This window comes from Pseudophryne corroboree, chromosome 11 (assembly GCF_028390025.1).
Source record: "Pseudophryne corroboree isolate aPseCor3 chromosome 11, aPseCor3.hap2, whole genome shotgun sequence".
NCBI classification, from domain to species: Eukaryota; Metazoa; Chordata; class Amphibia; order Anura; family Myobatrachidae; genus Pseudophryne; species Pseudophryne corroboree.
In genome coordinates, this window is record NC_086454.1 from 261,420,576 (window position 1) to 261,434,372 (window position 13,797).

The 13,797-nt window shown below is 43.2% G+C and overlaps 1 protein-coding gene and 1 long non-coding RNA gene across 3 annotated transcripts in view; one reads left to right on the top strand and one right to left on the bottom strand.

Moving 5' to 3' along the window:
- The window catches only part of LOC134969420 (uncharacterized), a 128,558-nt gene that overhangs the window by 72,122 nt on the left and 42,639 nt on the right, over positions 1–13,797 (bottom strand). The gene's annotated exons all lie outside the window — the stretch shown is intronic.
- The window catches only part of CMBL (carboxymethylenebutenolidase homolog), a 98,929-nt gene continuing 89,211 nt past the window's right edge, over positions 4,080–13,797 (top strand). The window contains exon 1 of one of the 2 annotated variants that reach the window (XM_063945364.1): positions 4,080–4,105. The gene's annotated coding sequence lies outside the window, so the exon portion shown is untranslated. Of the gene's footprint in view, positions 4,106–11,409; positions 11,537–13,797 lie in introns of those variants that run through there. The other variant, XM_063945363.1, reaches the window with a different exon arrangement.

Here is a 13,797-nt window from a genome sequence, read left to right on the forward strand (position 1 = left end):
ATCCCTGCAATACAGTTCTGAAGGTACAAATCATATCAAATTTCAGAAAAATATTTATTGCAAAATTACACAGAATATGGAGGGGGGAGAAAGAAAGATGATAATGGGAAGAGGTAGAACCTAATTGAGGGGACCTGACTTACAACGAATGATCCTAGTCAGATTCTCTAATGGGTAAAGGACCTAATCTATAGAATGCAAGCCATGTCGATATTCTAATTAAGTCCATTAGGGATAAGGGTGTTCAGGGTATAAATCAATTGGATTCTCGCTGGGCAAGATAAAGGTCTCTATCACCTCCTCTTCTATTCTCAGTGATATGATCCAGGACTGTAAATGTTAAACCCTGGATCTCAGAGTTATGACATTCAAGAAAGTGTCGGGGGAGACTGTGATTGGTAACTTGGTTCCTGATATTGCGTAAATGCTCCTGGATTCTTATTTTCAAACACCTCTTAGTTTTGCTCTCTTTATTCAATATTGATGTTTGTGGGTGGGATAATTCCTTTTTAGTAAAATTGATGATGCCTGGTTTGGAGGTTCTTGTAGGAAGTGGATTGCCCTTCTTTTATTGTTGGGCGATTTTTCTTCCACCCCTTGTGACTCTTCTCCTGCGTTCAAATGTCTCTTTACTCCTTGGGGGGAATTCAAGCGGGTGTACAACTGTTCTCTCTCTCGTCGATAAGGGAAACCTATATTCTTCCTTCTCCCTAAAAAAGCCCCTCTCCTGGGGGAAACTGACCTAAGGGGTTCATACCGGTTATAATGCGAGTACTTGTCTCTCAGTTCAACCGGGGACTGTTGGAATCGATGGGACGGTTTTTTCCCATATCTTCGTCCTGGGGACTGGTTGGAACTCCTCCTCCTCATCCTATAGGTATTTTCTAGTTTGGGACGTTGTTGGGAAGGATAATTTCGTCTTTGATAGAATACATCATCATCATATTCATCCGGTTCTCTCCTCCTCACCCCCTGTGAGTAATGTTCCCTATAATCCTGTTTGGAGGGAACATTGGCGCCCCAATCGTGTACTTTACCATTGGTGTAATCAGATTTATCCCTAGAGAATTTCTTTTGCTTACGCAAAATAATTTCCTTCTCTAAGGAGTCCAGTTTGTACTGGAGATCGGCCACATCCCCCTTGAACTCCTCATCATCATTAAATTTGATGAGATCAGACTCAAGTTTGCTTAGTTCAACTTCTAACCCTTCTAGTTCTTTCTTCCTCTCAGTCACAATTAGATCCACTAATTTGGCAGCGCTCTCATCAAGTATGCTATTCCACTTGATGTTGAAATCTTCACTCAATGCACCCAACACAGGGGTCTTATTTAGCCTTAGGCCTCTTGGAATCTGGCCCACTTCTAAATATTTCTCGAGGGTAATAAGGTCATACCAACTTTTTAGTTCTCTGGTAGCTAGTTTTTCCATTTTATTAAGTAAATGATAATATTCATCGTTATCCTCCTCGGTCTGTTCTATGTCTGGCACATCATCTAAAAAGATTGTTTTACATTTTTGGTTCCTACTCTTACGATCATTAAATAAAGGCATTATGCTGAGCTGCAATAGAGAGTAACTAACAAAAACTATTACACCAACCAAATACTCTCCTTCTGCACTGTTCTAAGACTAATTAGATACAATAAGATACAGTACTCCTTGGGAGGGGCTGCCTATTTCACTAAGTCCCTTGTTAGGAGGGACTGGATACAGAAAATATAAAAAGAAGAAAGGAAATTGGCGCCCAAAGGTTATTTTAACCTATAAATACAGGAAACCCAGTGGGTTTCACAATTAACATTGATTTTAAAACGTAAACATGAACTGTTCTTTCATAAACTTTTTTATTAAAATGTACAAAAGCAATGAAGCAAGTCCATCATATTACACAGACAAAATGATGTAATTTCTCTTCGAATACTCCATCTTTGAAGTTGATAGAGGAATATCGGCAACTTAGTGCAATATCTTTAATCTTCCTCATATGCTATTCAGAGATAACATCAAATATAACAACCCAACGCATTTCGTCTAGTAACTAGACTTCATCAGGGGTATGTCTAAAAATTATAAGACAGCCAATCAGTATTTATACACTACAGTAAAATCATATAATAACAATAGTATGGTACAAAGAACAGTCAATGAACAATAGGATGTGCGAGACATGGTGAAACAGAGCGAAGAGACAATAATTGGGCTATTGACAACAAAATGAGAACTCAATTAGGTGGGAATCATAAAACTCATATATAATCTATTATCATTGGGTATTTTACATACCTTTAGGTATTAACATTTATCAAAATGTGATCAGAGTGGACACTCAGGATTTTTCAAAGAAAACTCTTGAACTCATCATCATTAAGTTTCATGAGATCAGACTCAAGTTTGCTTAGTTCAACTTCTAACCCTTCTAGTTCTTTCTTCCTCTCAGTCACAATTAGATCCACTAATTTGGCAGCGCTCTCATCAAGTATCCTATTCCACTTGATTTTGAAATCTTCACTCAATGCACCCAACACAGGGGTCTTATTTAGCCTTAGGCCTTTTGGAATCAGGCCTACTTCTAAATATTTCTCGAGGGTAATAAGGTCATACCAACTTTTTAGTTCTCTGGTAGCTAGTTTTTCCATTTTATTAAGTAAATGATAATATTCATCGTTATCCTCCTCGGTCTGTTCCATGTCTGGCACATCATCTAAGAAGATTGTTTTACATTTTTGGTTCCTACTCTTACGATCATTAAATATAGGCATTATGCTGAGCTGCAATAGCTGGCCCAGCGAGAATCCTATTAGATTTATACCCTGAACACCCTTATCCCTAATGGACTTATTGAGAATATCGATATGGCTTGCTTTCTATAGATTAGGTCCTTTACCCATTAGAGAATCTGACTAGGATCATTCGTTGTAAGTCAGGTCCCCTCAATTAGGTTCTACCTCTTCCCATTATCATCTTTCTTTCTCCCCCCTCCATATTCTGTGTAATTTTGCAATAAATATTTTTCTGAAATTTGATATGATTTGTACGTTCAGAACTGTATTGCAGGGATTAATAATGTGTGGGAATATTTAATATACATTCTGTAGAATGTCTACTTTTATTATGGAAGCTAATGTATTTGTGGTATGAATTATACTAATATCCTTATTTGTACAAATGGAGCCCTATTTCTTTAATGTATGAGTAGTATATTAAGCTGCATATTATTCACCTCCATTGTTTGGAGAGGTTCCCTTACTGTAAAATAGTTAAATAAGATGTAACGGTTTTTAATAATACCAGCCTGGTAGCGCATTATATTTCTATAATTATTGTTCATGTCTAGAACCATTTCACACATTATTAATCGTAACTTAATCACTTTTAAGGTCCCTTCGGTTAATCTGGCTTCTGTACACTATAATTAGATTATAAACACGTCCAGTTTCGTCTATTTCACTAAGTTTTCCGTTTTTATTGGCCCATTAACAACAGGTGATTGCTTCCACTAAGGAAGTACATAGGCGGCTTCGCGCAGTGCCGGTTGTCATGGCGCTGGAGCGCAAGCCGCTCCACTTCTGCACCACGTGACTGGGTCACATGACGTGGACGGACAGGGAAGGTTCCCTTAGTAACACTTACAGCAGGGATTGTGGCACTAATGACGAGCAGAGAAACGCTCGTTCACAATTTAATTAGATTAGGTAAGAAGTTTGGCCAGTTAGCCCATGGTTGCATGTAATTGTTTCTAAGGTCTTTGACCCGTATTTCATCACTCCTAGTAGTTGGGCACTAAGTCACTCTGAACTATTCAGGTGTACACTATATTATTACTGCACTAGTAGCACACAGATCATTCATGGTTTATATATCTTACTGCAGTAAAAATGACTCAAATACTAATTCAGTTTCACATGTTTATTGATCAGTTAATTGATTGATTGATTGATTGATTGATTGATTGGCTGGTGTGTGGAGGAGATTGACACAGGCCTTATGCACATTAGTTTAATTGGGGAAATGATGTCAGATGACTTCCCCTATAAAAGTTTGAATTTAGCTCCCATGGTCCATTGCAAGGACACTGGAGTACCACTGGCTGTCTGTTTGGAAAGTAAGGATTTTCTTTATACCTTTTAGAAGAGGGCTTCATTTAATCTATGATATGTATATTTTTTTGGTCAGACTGATAGGCACTTAATCCTTTAATGTTTTAACCTCTCAGTCTCTAATTCAGACTTTTTTGATAGTGCCAAGTGTTATGTACAAAAAAAGTGACATTTAAGGGTGATTTCTGAACACACATTGTGCCTCATTTATGAGTTCTAATCAGTATATATTGGATTCATTATAAGCCTGTTAGCATGTGAGCAACAAATGATATCACAATTTTTAAACTATCACAGAGGACAGGTGATAGTTTGTAGTTCAGTACTGCCGCCATACTTAAAATCATTGGTTATTATCTAATTGACTCTTAGGTTTTTTCCTGTGTGAATCTGTATGGACAGCTTACCCATATCTGTATTTCACATTTGTGTTTGACACATGAGGTATGTCATGATGCTTTAAGAATTTCATCTGTAATAACCTTATAAATATTTAAATATCTATATATTTGTAGAGCTTGATTAACGCAGTTTCCTGCTATCATTAGAGTCATTCATAGTGTATTTCTATCAGGAGACTCCGTGTATAAGAGTCAGCTTACACTGACCATTTAGACAATTATATTGTGATCCATGTATTAGACGCATGTGTGTTTTCCTAATAGAGGATAATGGTGAGGGGGTGGATATTCAAGCTTTCCCTCCCTCTTTCTTTCTTTTTTTTCCCTCTCGGTTTTGATTGGATTAGATATACACTCTATAAAATCAATTGATTTGTTAGGTCCATTTTTGGCAGGATCTTGCTGTTTTCACCTTCCTTTTGAAAGTTAGAAACATAGGAAATAGCTGAATTCTGATCAATCGATTATATGAGGTATGTGATGCTTCTACTTTATGAACCATACAATGGTTGATAGATCAATTTTTTTGATAGTAATATGAATCAATTACCTTCTAATTAGACTGGCTTGAAGCTTCTGCAGTCTCCTTTTTGATGTTTTGAAGTTATTCTTTGAAAAATCCTGAGTGTCCACTCTGATCACATTTTGATAAATGTTAATACCAAAAGGTATGTAAAATACCCAATGATAATAGATTATATATGAGTTTTATGATTCCCACCTAATTGCGTTCTCATTTTGTTGTCAATAGCCCAATTATTGTCTCTTCGCTCTGTTTCACCATGTCTCGCACATCCTATTGTTCATTGACTGTTCTTTGTACCATACTATTGTTATTTGATTTTACTGTAGTGTATAAATACTGATTGGCTGTCTTATAATTTTTAGACATACCCCTGATGAAGTCTAGTTACTAGACGAAACGCGTTGGGGTTGTTATATTTGATGTTATCTCTGAATAGCATATGAGGAAGATTAAAGATATTGCACTAAGTTGCCGATATTCCTCTATTAACTTCAAAGATGGAGTATTCGAAGAGAAATTACATCATTTTGTCTGTGTAATATGATGGACTTGCTTCATTGCTTTTGTACATTTTAATAAAATTTTTTATGAAAGAACAGTTCATGTTTACGTTTTAAAATCAATGTTAATTGTGAAACCCACTGCGTTCCCTGTATTTATATGTTAAAATAACCTTTGGGCGACAATTTCCTTTCTTCTTTTTATATTTTCTGTATCCAGTCCCTCCCAACAAGGGACTTGGTGAAATAGGCAGCCCCTCCCGAGGAGTACTGTATCTTATTGTATCTAATTAAACTTAGAACAGCGCAGAAGGAGAGTATTTGGTTGAGATACATACAGACATACATACATACATACATACAGAGCCTTTCTGATATGCATCACATTGTCATGCCAATTTTTACCCAGTCAGATATTAGTGGTGCCGACAGGGCCACCCCCACACGACTGTGTCCCTACTATATTTTCTTCTTGGGGAAAAAACATTCAGCCACCAACATGTTGACACACATGTACCAAGCCCCATCAGGAGTCGGCGGTGCCGACAGGGTGTTAGGATTACTAGGTTTCTCTGCATGTGCATACCTGAAATGAGGTCAGCTGAAGCCAGGTGAAAATTAAAACAAAGTTTATTGTAGAAAAGAACCAGTAAAATATCAGCATACAGAAACTGGATCCTTGATTAACATGGAACAGAACACAATATTCCCAGATAATTGTAATGGCTTGTTATAGAAACAGGGAGGATGATTATGCTCGAATATAGGTATAGTCCAGGTTAATTGCAGAGGTGAAATAAACATGAAGAAATCCGGGTTTAAACCAAGCAGGGGGAAAATAACATACCAAAACGTAGTAATCAGGCAGGGGTGGACACAGACTGCAAATAATAATACAGGAATGCAGATGTTGATCCAGCATGGTTAGAAGTCTTGTAGCAAGGCATATGTAACGGCAAACTGCAGGAAATGTCTCCAAGATGTAGGTATGGCAGAAGCAGGACAGGATAACTGGAGAGAGCCTAGTCACACTCCAGACGGAACCATAATGATCTGCACATGAATGCTGGTGAGCTGGAGCTAAATAGCAGCACAAGGTGTTGGCCACAGCTGCTCACAATCAGGTAATCAACCTGCAGGGACAGAGTATGCAACTGCCATTCAGACCTAAGGCAGCAAGTGAGACCCCTAGAGGCAGGAATGACAATGCAAGGCAACACAAACACACAGACATTCCTAACATTATCCCCCCCTTAAACAGGTGGATTCCAGACGCCTAAAAGTTCACCTTCTCTTCTTTTTTCCTCTCCTCTTTTTGGGTTGCCTAGACCTATTTGAAGGTGTCACAAAGACACTACTCGGCAGTACAGGTCCATCAATTATAAGTCTAGGATCCTCCAGAAGCTTGCTCTCAGAATCAGAGCCACAACCCAACGGCAGTAGTGACCCCTTATTTTCTTGGATCGTATCAAGAGCGGATGGTAAATTTGAAGAAGCCAAACTTGCCGAGCAATCTGCGTGAACACCTAAAGATACGTGCCCACATCTCAAAAACTGAGGGTGCTGCCCACACTGCAAAGGCAGGTTCTCAGACGGGCACACTTTAACAGATTCATCCAGGAGAGCGAGGACAGTTGGTGGACTGAATCTTTCGGACACTGCCTTGAGGAAAGCGGGCAAATCTTGTAAAACTGGATCTTCCGCATCTATAAGACCATTTACCCACTTCAAGGCCCTCCCTCTGAACCTCATACATATGTTAGCAATGATATCAATAGGGAAAAGTCATCAAAACTCAGATAATACTTGAAGAGAGCTAAACACTGAGAGATATCTCCATCAAAGTAAGGCACTTCCTCAACGACTCTGCTTTCCAAATTAGATGTTACATCAGGGAGGATAGACAACCGTGGCCTCTCAGACAAGATGGACTCTTCTTGCACCTTAGACAGGGAAGTCTCAGATGGCCCCGGCTGGGCAGACAACTCGGGCAAATCTTGGATCTCGGGCATGGCAGGCACCTCTATCTGGGGCTGGACGGGCAGAGCCCCCTCCTGGGGCTGGACGGGCAGAGCCCCCTCCTGGGGCTGGACGGGCAGAGCCCCCTCCTGGGGCTGGACAGGCCTTGGCACGACCTCTGGCAAGGCGGACACCTCTCGGACCTCTGGCAAGGCGGACACCTCTCGGACCTCTGGCAAGGCGGACACCTCTCGGACCCCTGGCATGGCAGACTTGGATGACTGAGTGACCCTGAAAGACAAAATAACATTTGGACTGAAAATTGACACGGCCGTCCTAATTTGCCCAATAAACGGAAAAACAGCATCCTCATGCCGTGAGGCAAGGGCAGCAGAGTCCTCATGCCGTGAGGCAAGGGCAGCAGAGTCCTCATGCCGTGAGGCAAGGGCAGCAGAGTCCTCATGCCGTGAGGCAAGGGCAGCAGAGTCCTCATGCCGTGAGGCAAGGGCAGCAGAGTCCTCATGCCGTGAGGCAAGGGCAGCAGAGTCCTCATGCCGTGAGGCAAGGGCAGCAGAGTCCTCATGCCGTGAGGCAAGGGCAGCAGAGTCCTCATGCCGTGAGGCAAGGGCAGCAGAGTCCTCATTCCCTCCTGGGGTCGCTTGGCCGGACACCTCTCCTGGGGTCGCTTGGCCGGACACCTCTCCTGGGGTCGCTTGGCCGGACACCTCTCCTGGGGTCGCTTGGCCGGACACCTCTCCTGGGGTCGCTTGGCCGGACACCTCTCCTGGGGTCGCTTGGCCGGACACCTCTCCTGGGGTCGCTTGGCCGGACACCTCTCCTGGGGTCGCTTGGCCGGACACCTCTCCTGGGGTCGCTTGGCCGGACACCTCTCCTGGGGTCGCTTGGCCGGACACCTCTCCTGGGGTCGCTTGGCCGGACACCTCTCCTGGGGTCGCTTGGCCGGACACCTCTCCTGGGGTCGCTTGGCCGGACACCTCTCCTTTTGAAATTTGAGCACCACAGTGGCATAACGGAGCAGAATTAGGCACTATGGCAGAATGAGGAAAGCTCTTTTTAGGTTTGCGAGCAGGACATAATTGAATAAAATGTCCAGACCTGCTGCAATAAAAACAAAGTTTTTTATCCCTTCTGTGTCTTTTCTTCCTCAGAGAGGCTGGGTCGTGGAGAGCTCCAGAACCTGCCTTTGCTTGGGATTGGAAAACAGCGGCCAGAATTGAGAGCACCAGACTCATATTTTTCCCTTTTCCCCTGCGTCTCCTTAAAGGGAACTGATAATCTTATTGAATATTCAGGTAGAGCAGACAATAACTCTGAAGACAGGGTTTGAATATTCTCCAGTTTCTCTCTGAAATCCACTAGCAATGTAGAACCCACGAATGGCATAAACTCGAGAGGCAGGGAATTTTTTTTAAATGAAGCCATTTTATGAAATTCAGCTATACCTCAAACTCCTGCACACGTTTATTTGGGCAGATCATTCTGTTAGGATTACTAGGTTTTCTGCGTGTGCATACCTGAAATGAGGTCAGCTGAAGCCAGGTGAAAATTAAAACAAAGTTTATTGTAGAAAAGAACCAGTAAAATATCAGCATACAGAAACTGGATCCTTGATTAACATGGAACAGAACACCATATTCCCAGATAATTGTAATGGCTTGTTATAGAAACAGGGAGGATGATTATGCTCAAATATAGGTATAGTCCAGGTTAATTACAGAGGTGAAATAAACATGAAGAAATCCGGGTTTAAACCAAGCAGGGGGAAAATAACATACCAAAACGTAGTAATCAGGCAGGGGTGGAAACAGACTGCAAATAATAATACAGGAATGCAGATGTTGATCCAGCAGGGTTAGAAGTCTTGTAGCAAGGCATATGTAACGGCAAACTGCAGGAAATGTCTCCAAGATGTAGGTATGGCAGAAGCAGGACAGGATAACTGGAGAGAGCCTAGTCACACTCCAGACGGAACCATAATGATCTGCACATGAATGCTGGTGAGCTGAAGCTAAATAGCAGCACAAGGTGTTGGCCACAGCTGCTCACAATCAGGTAATCAACCTGCAGGGACAGAGTGTGCAACTGCCATTCAGACCTAGGGCAGCAAGTGAGACCCCTAGAGGCAGGAATGAGACAATGCAAGGCAACACAAACACACAGACATTTCTAACACAGGGTCACTCCCACAGCCGTTTGTGGGAAGATCACTCAGCCTCAGACATGCCGACACACGTGTACCAAACACCCACCAACACACCGGGCATATAGGGGACAGACCCACAGTAAAGTCTGTCAGGGGGACACAGATGTAGTCTGCCAGCTCACAACCCAGCGCTCAATCTCAGTTCTGAAAACCTTTATATAATGCCTCAGACCTGTAGTGCTTTTATATCTAACTTATATTGCACCAAATCAACTGTGCCCCCAATCCCCCGCCCCCTGTTTTCCACTCTGTTATGTGTGAGGAAGGACCGGCATCTCTACAACCCTGTGGAGAGAAAATGGCGCTTATGAGGGCTAAGCCACGCCCCCTTAATGGCGCGCTTCAGCCCGCTATTTTTCATTATATTTATACTGGTGGGGGTCAGGATTTAGTGCCTTGGCACTCATACCACTCTTTCCAGTCCCACAGGATTTATATGCTGCCCAGGGTGCCCGTGCCCTGCACCCTACAGTGCCGCTGTGTGTGGGAGCATGGCGCACAGCGCGATCGCTGTGCAGTACCTCAGAAGCCATCACTGAAGTCTTCTTTTCTTTTTCTACTCACCTGTCTTCTGACTACTGGCTCTGCAAGGGGGGTGACGGCGGGCTCTGGGAATGAACCCCTAGGCGTACCTAGTGTTCCAAACCCTCAGGAGCTAATGGTGTCCTGTAGCCAAAGAAGCAGAGCCTTTAAACTCACTAGAAGTAGGTCTGACTTCTCTCCCCTAAGTCCCACGAAGCAGGGGAGACTGTTGCCAGTAGCCCTCCTGAAAATAAAAAAACCTAACAATAAAGCATACCTCCCAACTTTCGGATTACGCTGCGCCGGCACCAAAAAGGGGCGTAGCCTATTGTGAAGGGGGTGAGGCCTCACGGGGATGCCGCCATCGGGGGCCACGCCTCCAAATTTCCTCACAGTGGGGCATGGCCAGCGCTCTGTGAGCTGCTGGTCATGGCCCCAGTCCCTCTGCCTCACTGGTATAGATGCTGTGCGCATGCGCACAGCGTCTATTCACCGCTGCTTTGCTCTGAACTGAGCAGAGCAGCGAGTGATAGCGAGTTTCCCAACTGCCCCCGCCCCACAGCGGGACACTGTGGCCCGTGGGAGGGACAGCGGGACAGACCCCCAAAAAACAGGACTGTCCCGCGAAAATCGGGACAGTTGGGAGGTATGATAAAGTATTTTCAGAGAAACTCAGTAGAGATCCTCAGAGTGCATCCAGTCTGCCTGGGCACAGATCTAAAGTGGAGTCTGGAGGAGGGGCATAGAGGGAGGAGCCAGGTCACACCATTTGAAAGTCTTATAGTGCCCATGTCTCCTGCGGATCCCGTCTTGAAGTGTCCCCAGCATCCTCTAGGACGTATGAGAAAATTCTATTAGTTCTGTTGTCCATAGAACTATCGGCATGCTTGCATGAGAGGCTTTAGATTCATTCTGATGTGTAAATAATGGAGTCCATACAAATTTAATTTATGAAACTGAATCATTAGAGTATTGCAATATGTATACATTTCTGCTGAGACTGGAGAGACAGCTGTTTTTATCATATGGTTGAAAGTTGCAGTTATGAAGAGCACGTTTTTCCTGTTTATGTGTGTGGACAAAAACTGTCAAGTCATTCTGACAGGGATAATACATTTTTTGCTTGTAAGGCAAAAAGAGGGTGATAGGCTAATCGGGAATAAACAAACGCTTTCACCAGAATGAATACAATCAGCATGACTGCCTCAGTGCGCGATTCACACTGAAATAGAAAATACTTGCAACTGTGTGGTACAGAATACAGATTTTTCTTAGACGAACCACATCTGAAGAGAGCTGAGCAGGTAACATTTACACTTTGGGACAAATTTTGCAAAAGCAAAAAAAAAAAATCTGCATTTATGTGCTACATGCAAAATCATCCAGTATTTATCCGGCATGCATGCATGTAGAAAAAAATGTACTGTACTGTATTTGCACCCCTTTGCATTGCAACATGGCTGGCTCCAGGTGCAAAGTTACTTGTTTGTTTTTCGCTGCTCCCAAATTAGAATCGGCTTCATTATTTCTGACTTTAATTCAAATCAACTTTTATTCAGGAATGAATTTCAATATTGAAATTGTCTTTTAGAAGTATATAATAATACATCCATATTTACAAATAAAAGACACAGGGAAATGCACTTATTTGACAGTGAAGTGCTAAAACTGTATGTTGCAAAATTATTTTTAGCATGGATGTAATAGATGCATTAAATAATTACTACAAAGTAAAAAGGCCCAAATTATTAATTCTTTTTTTTTTTTTTAAACACAAGCAGTTGCTACTGTAGCTTACAATTCATCAAACCTGCAAAACACTAAGGGGGTATCCAATTACCTGCAATAGTGCCGCAGTCATGAAAAATGGGTGTATTTTTTTATCACCCTATCCCATTAGGTCCCGAGACAAACACCAGTTTTTTTGCACGAAAATACATAGGTTTCAAGAAAAGCAACTTATCGCGGGTCTAGGGGGCTCTTATAAGGATACGTTTTGCGTACCTAAGGCATGCAAAGCATAATCCCTGATAAGTGTCGCCATCCTGGGGAGGAGCTCGCCACATTGGGGCTAGCTGAATAGCCCCGGCGAACTAATTAGCCATGGTAAATTACTGTGGCTAATTGAATACACCCCATAATCTAGAATTCCTTTTACTAAACACCCCAAGAAAACTATATTCGGTCTCTAGGTCAACCACTATTGGTCGACAGTAAGTAGGTCAACAGGGTTTCTAGGTCGACAAGGTCTCTAGGTCGACATGAGTTTTTTTTTAAATATCTTTTTTTGAACTTTGCCATACTTAATGATCCATGTGGACTACGATTGGGAATAGAAACTTGTGCCGAGCGCAGTGGCAGCAGAGCGAGGCACCTTGCCCGAAGCGCACTAATTGGACACAGTGCACAGTGGACACAGTGCACTAGTTGGGGTTCCCAGTCACTGTATGGAGAAAATGACACCCCAAAAAAATACAAACTCATGTCGACCTTTTGACCTAGAACATGTCGACCTGGAGACTCTGACCTAGTTACTGTTGACCAATAATGGTCGACCTAGACATTGTTGACCTAAGTGTGGTTGACCCTCCATACCACACCCAAAAAAACCATATCTTGCTTAATTAGAATCCCTGGCATAGATTTCTCTTACGTTCTAGAGGGTGCTGGGGTTCCATTTAGTACCATGGGGTATAGACAGGTCCTTGGGAGCCATGGGCACTTTAAGAGTTTAATATGCGCCTCCTACCAGACTCTGTTTAGAAAATGTGCCCGGAGGAGCCGGTCACAGCTAGGGGAGCTTCTAGAGGCTTTTCTAGTTTTATTATTTGCTGGGTTTAGTTAGGTACAGGCAGGCTGCTGGCAACAGCTTCCCTGCTTCTTGTGACTTAGGAGGGGAGTAGGAACCAACTCTAGAAATTAATAGTTCTCTATCTCCGCTGACAGGACACTGAGCTCCTGAGGGTGCTGATCGCAAGCCCACGCGGTGACCGCTCACTCCCGCAGCGACCGCTCACTCCCGAAGCATGGCCGCCACCCCCTCACAGAGCCAGAAGAAAGAAGAGTGGTGAGTACAGTGCCGGCAGCCCGGAGAGCGGGTCACCGGCGGGAATGGCGGCACAAGGGTGGGAGCGCAGCTCTGACAGGCTGCACTCCAGAAGGGTCAGTGGTACACTGTGTATGGTGCTGTGAGGGGCGTCCTGGGCCAGCACAATCACCCTACACTGGTCAACACTGCTAACAAGGGCTAATCCTGCTGGATCCTCATCAGAGCGGATCCAGCACTCACCAGCGCCATTTTCTCCCTGCAGTTCATCAACAGAGATGCTGGCAGGGAGTGGTGCCCTCCACATAAGTAACACTGTGTTATAGATAACGGGGGAGTGTAATTCGATACTAGCTACCCTGTTAAGGTTCAGCTAGTCAGAGGGTTTTTTTATCATAATAAAAGCCTATAAGGGTGCGGTGTGGCTGGCTCCTTGTACTCTGTGACTCTCTGAAGGTATTCTGGGGGGGAAATTGTACTGACATTTTCCTGTGTGTGTAACCCACTGTACCATATTTG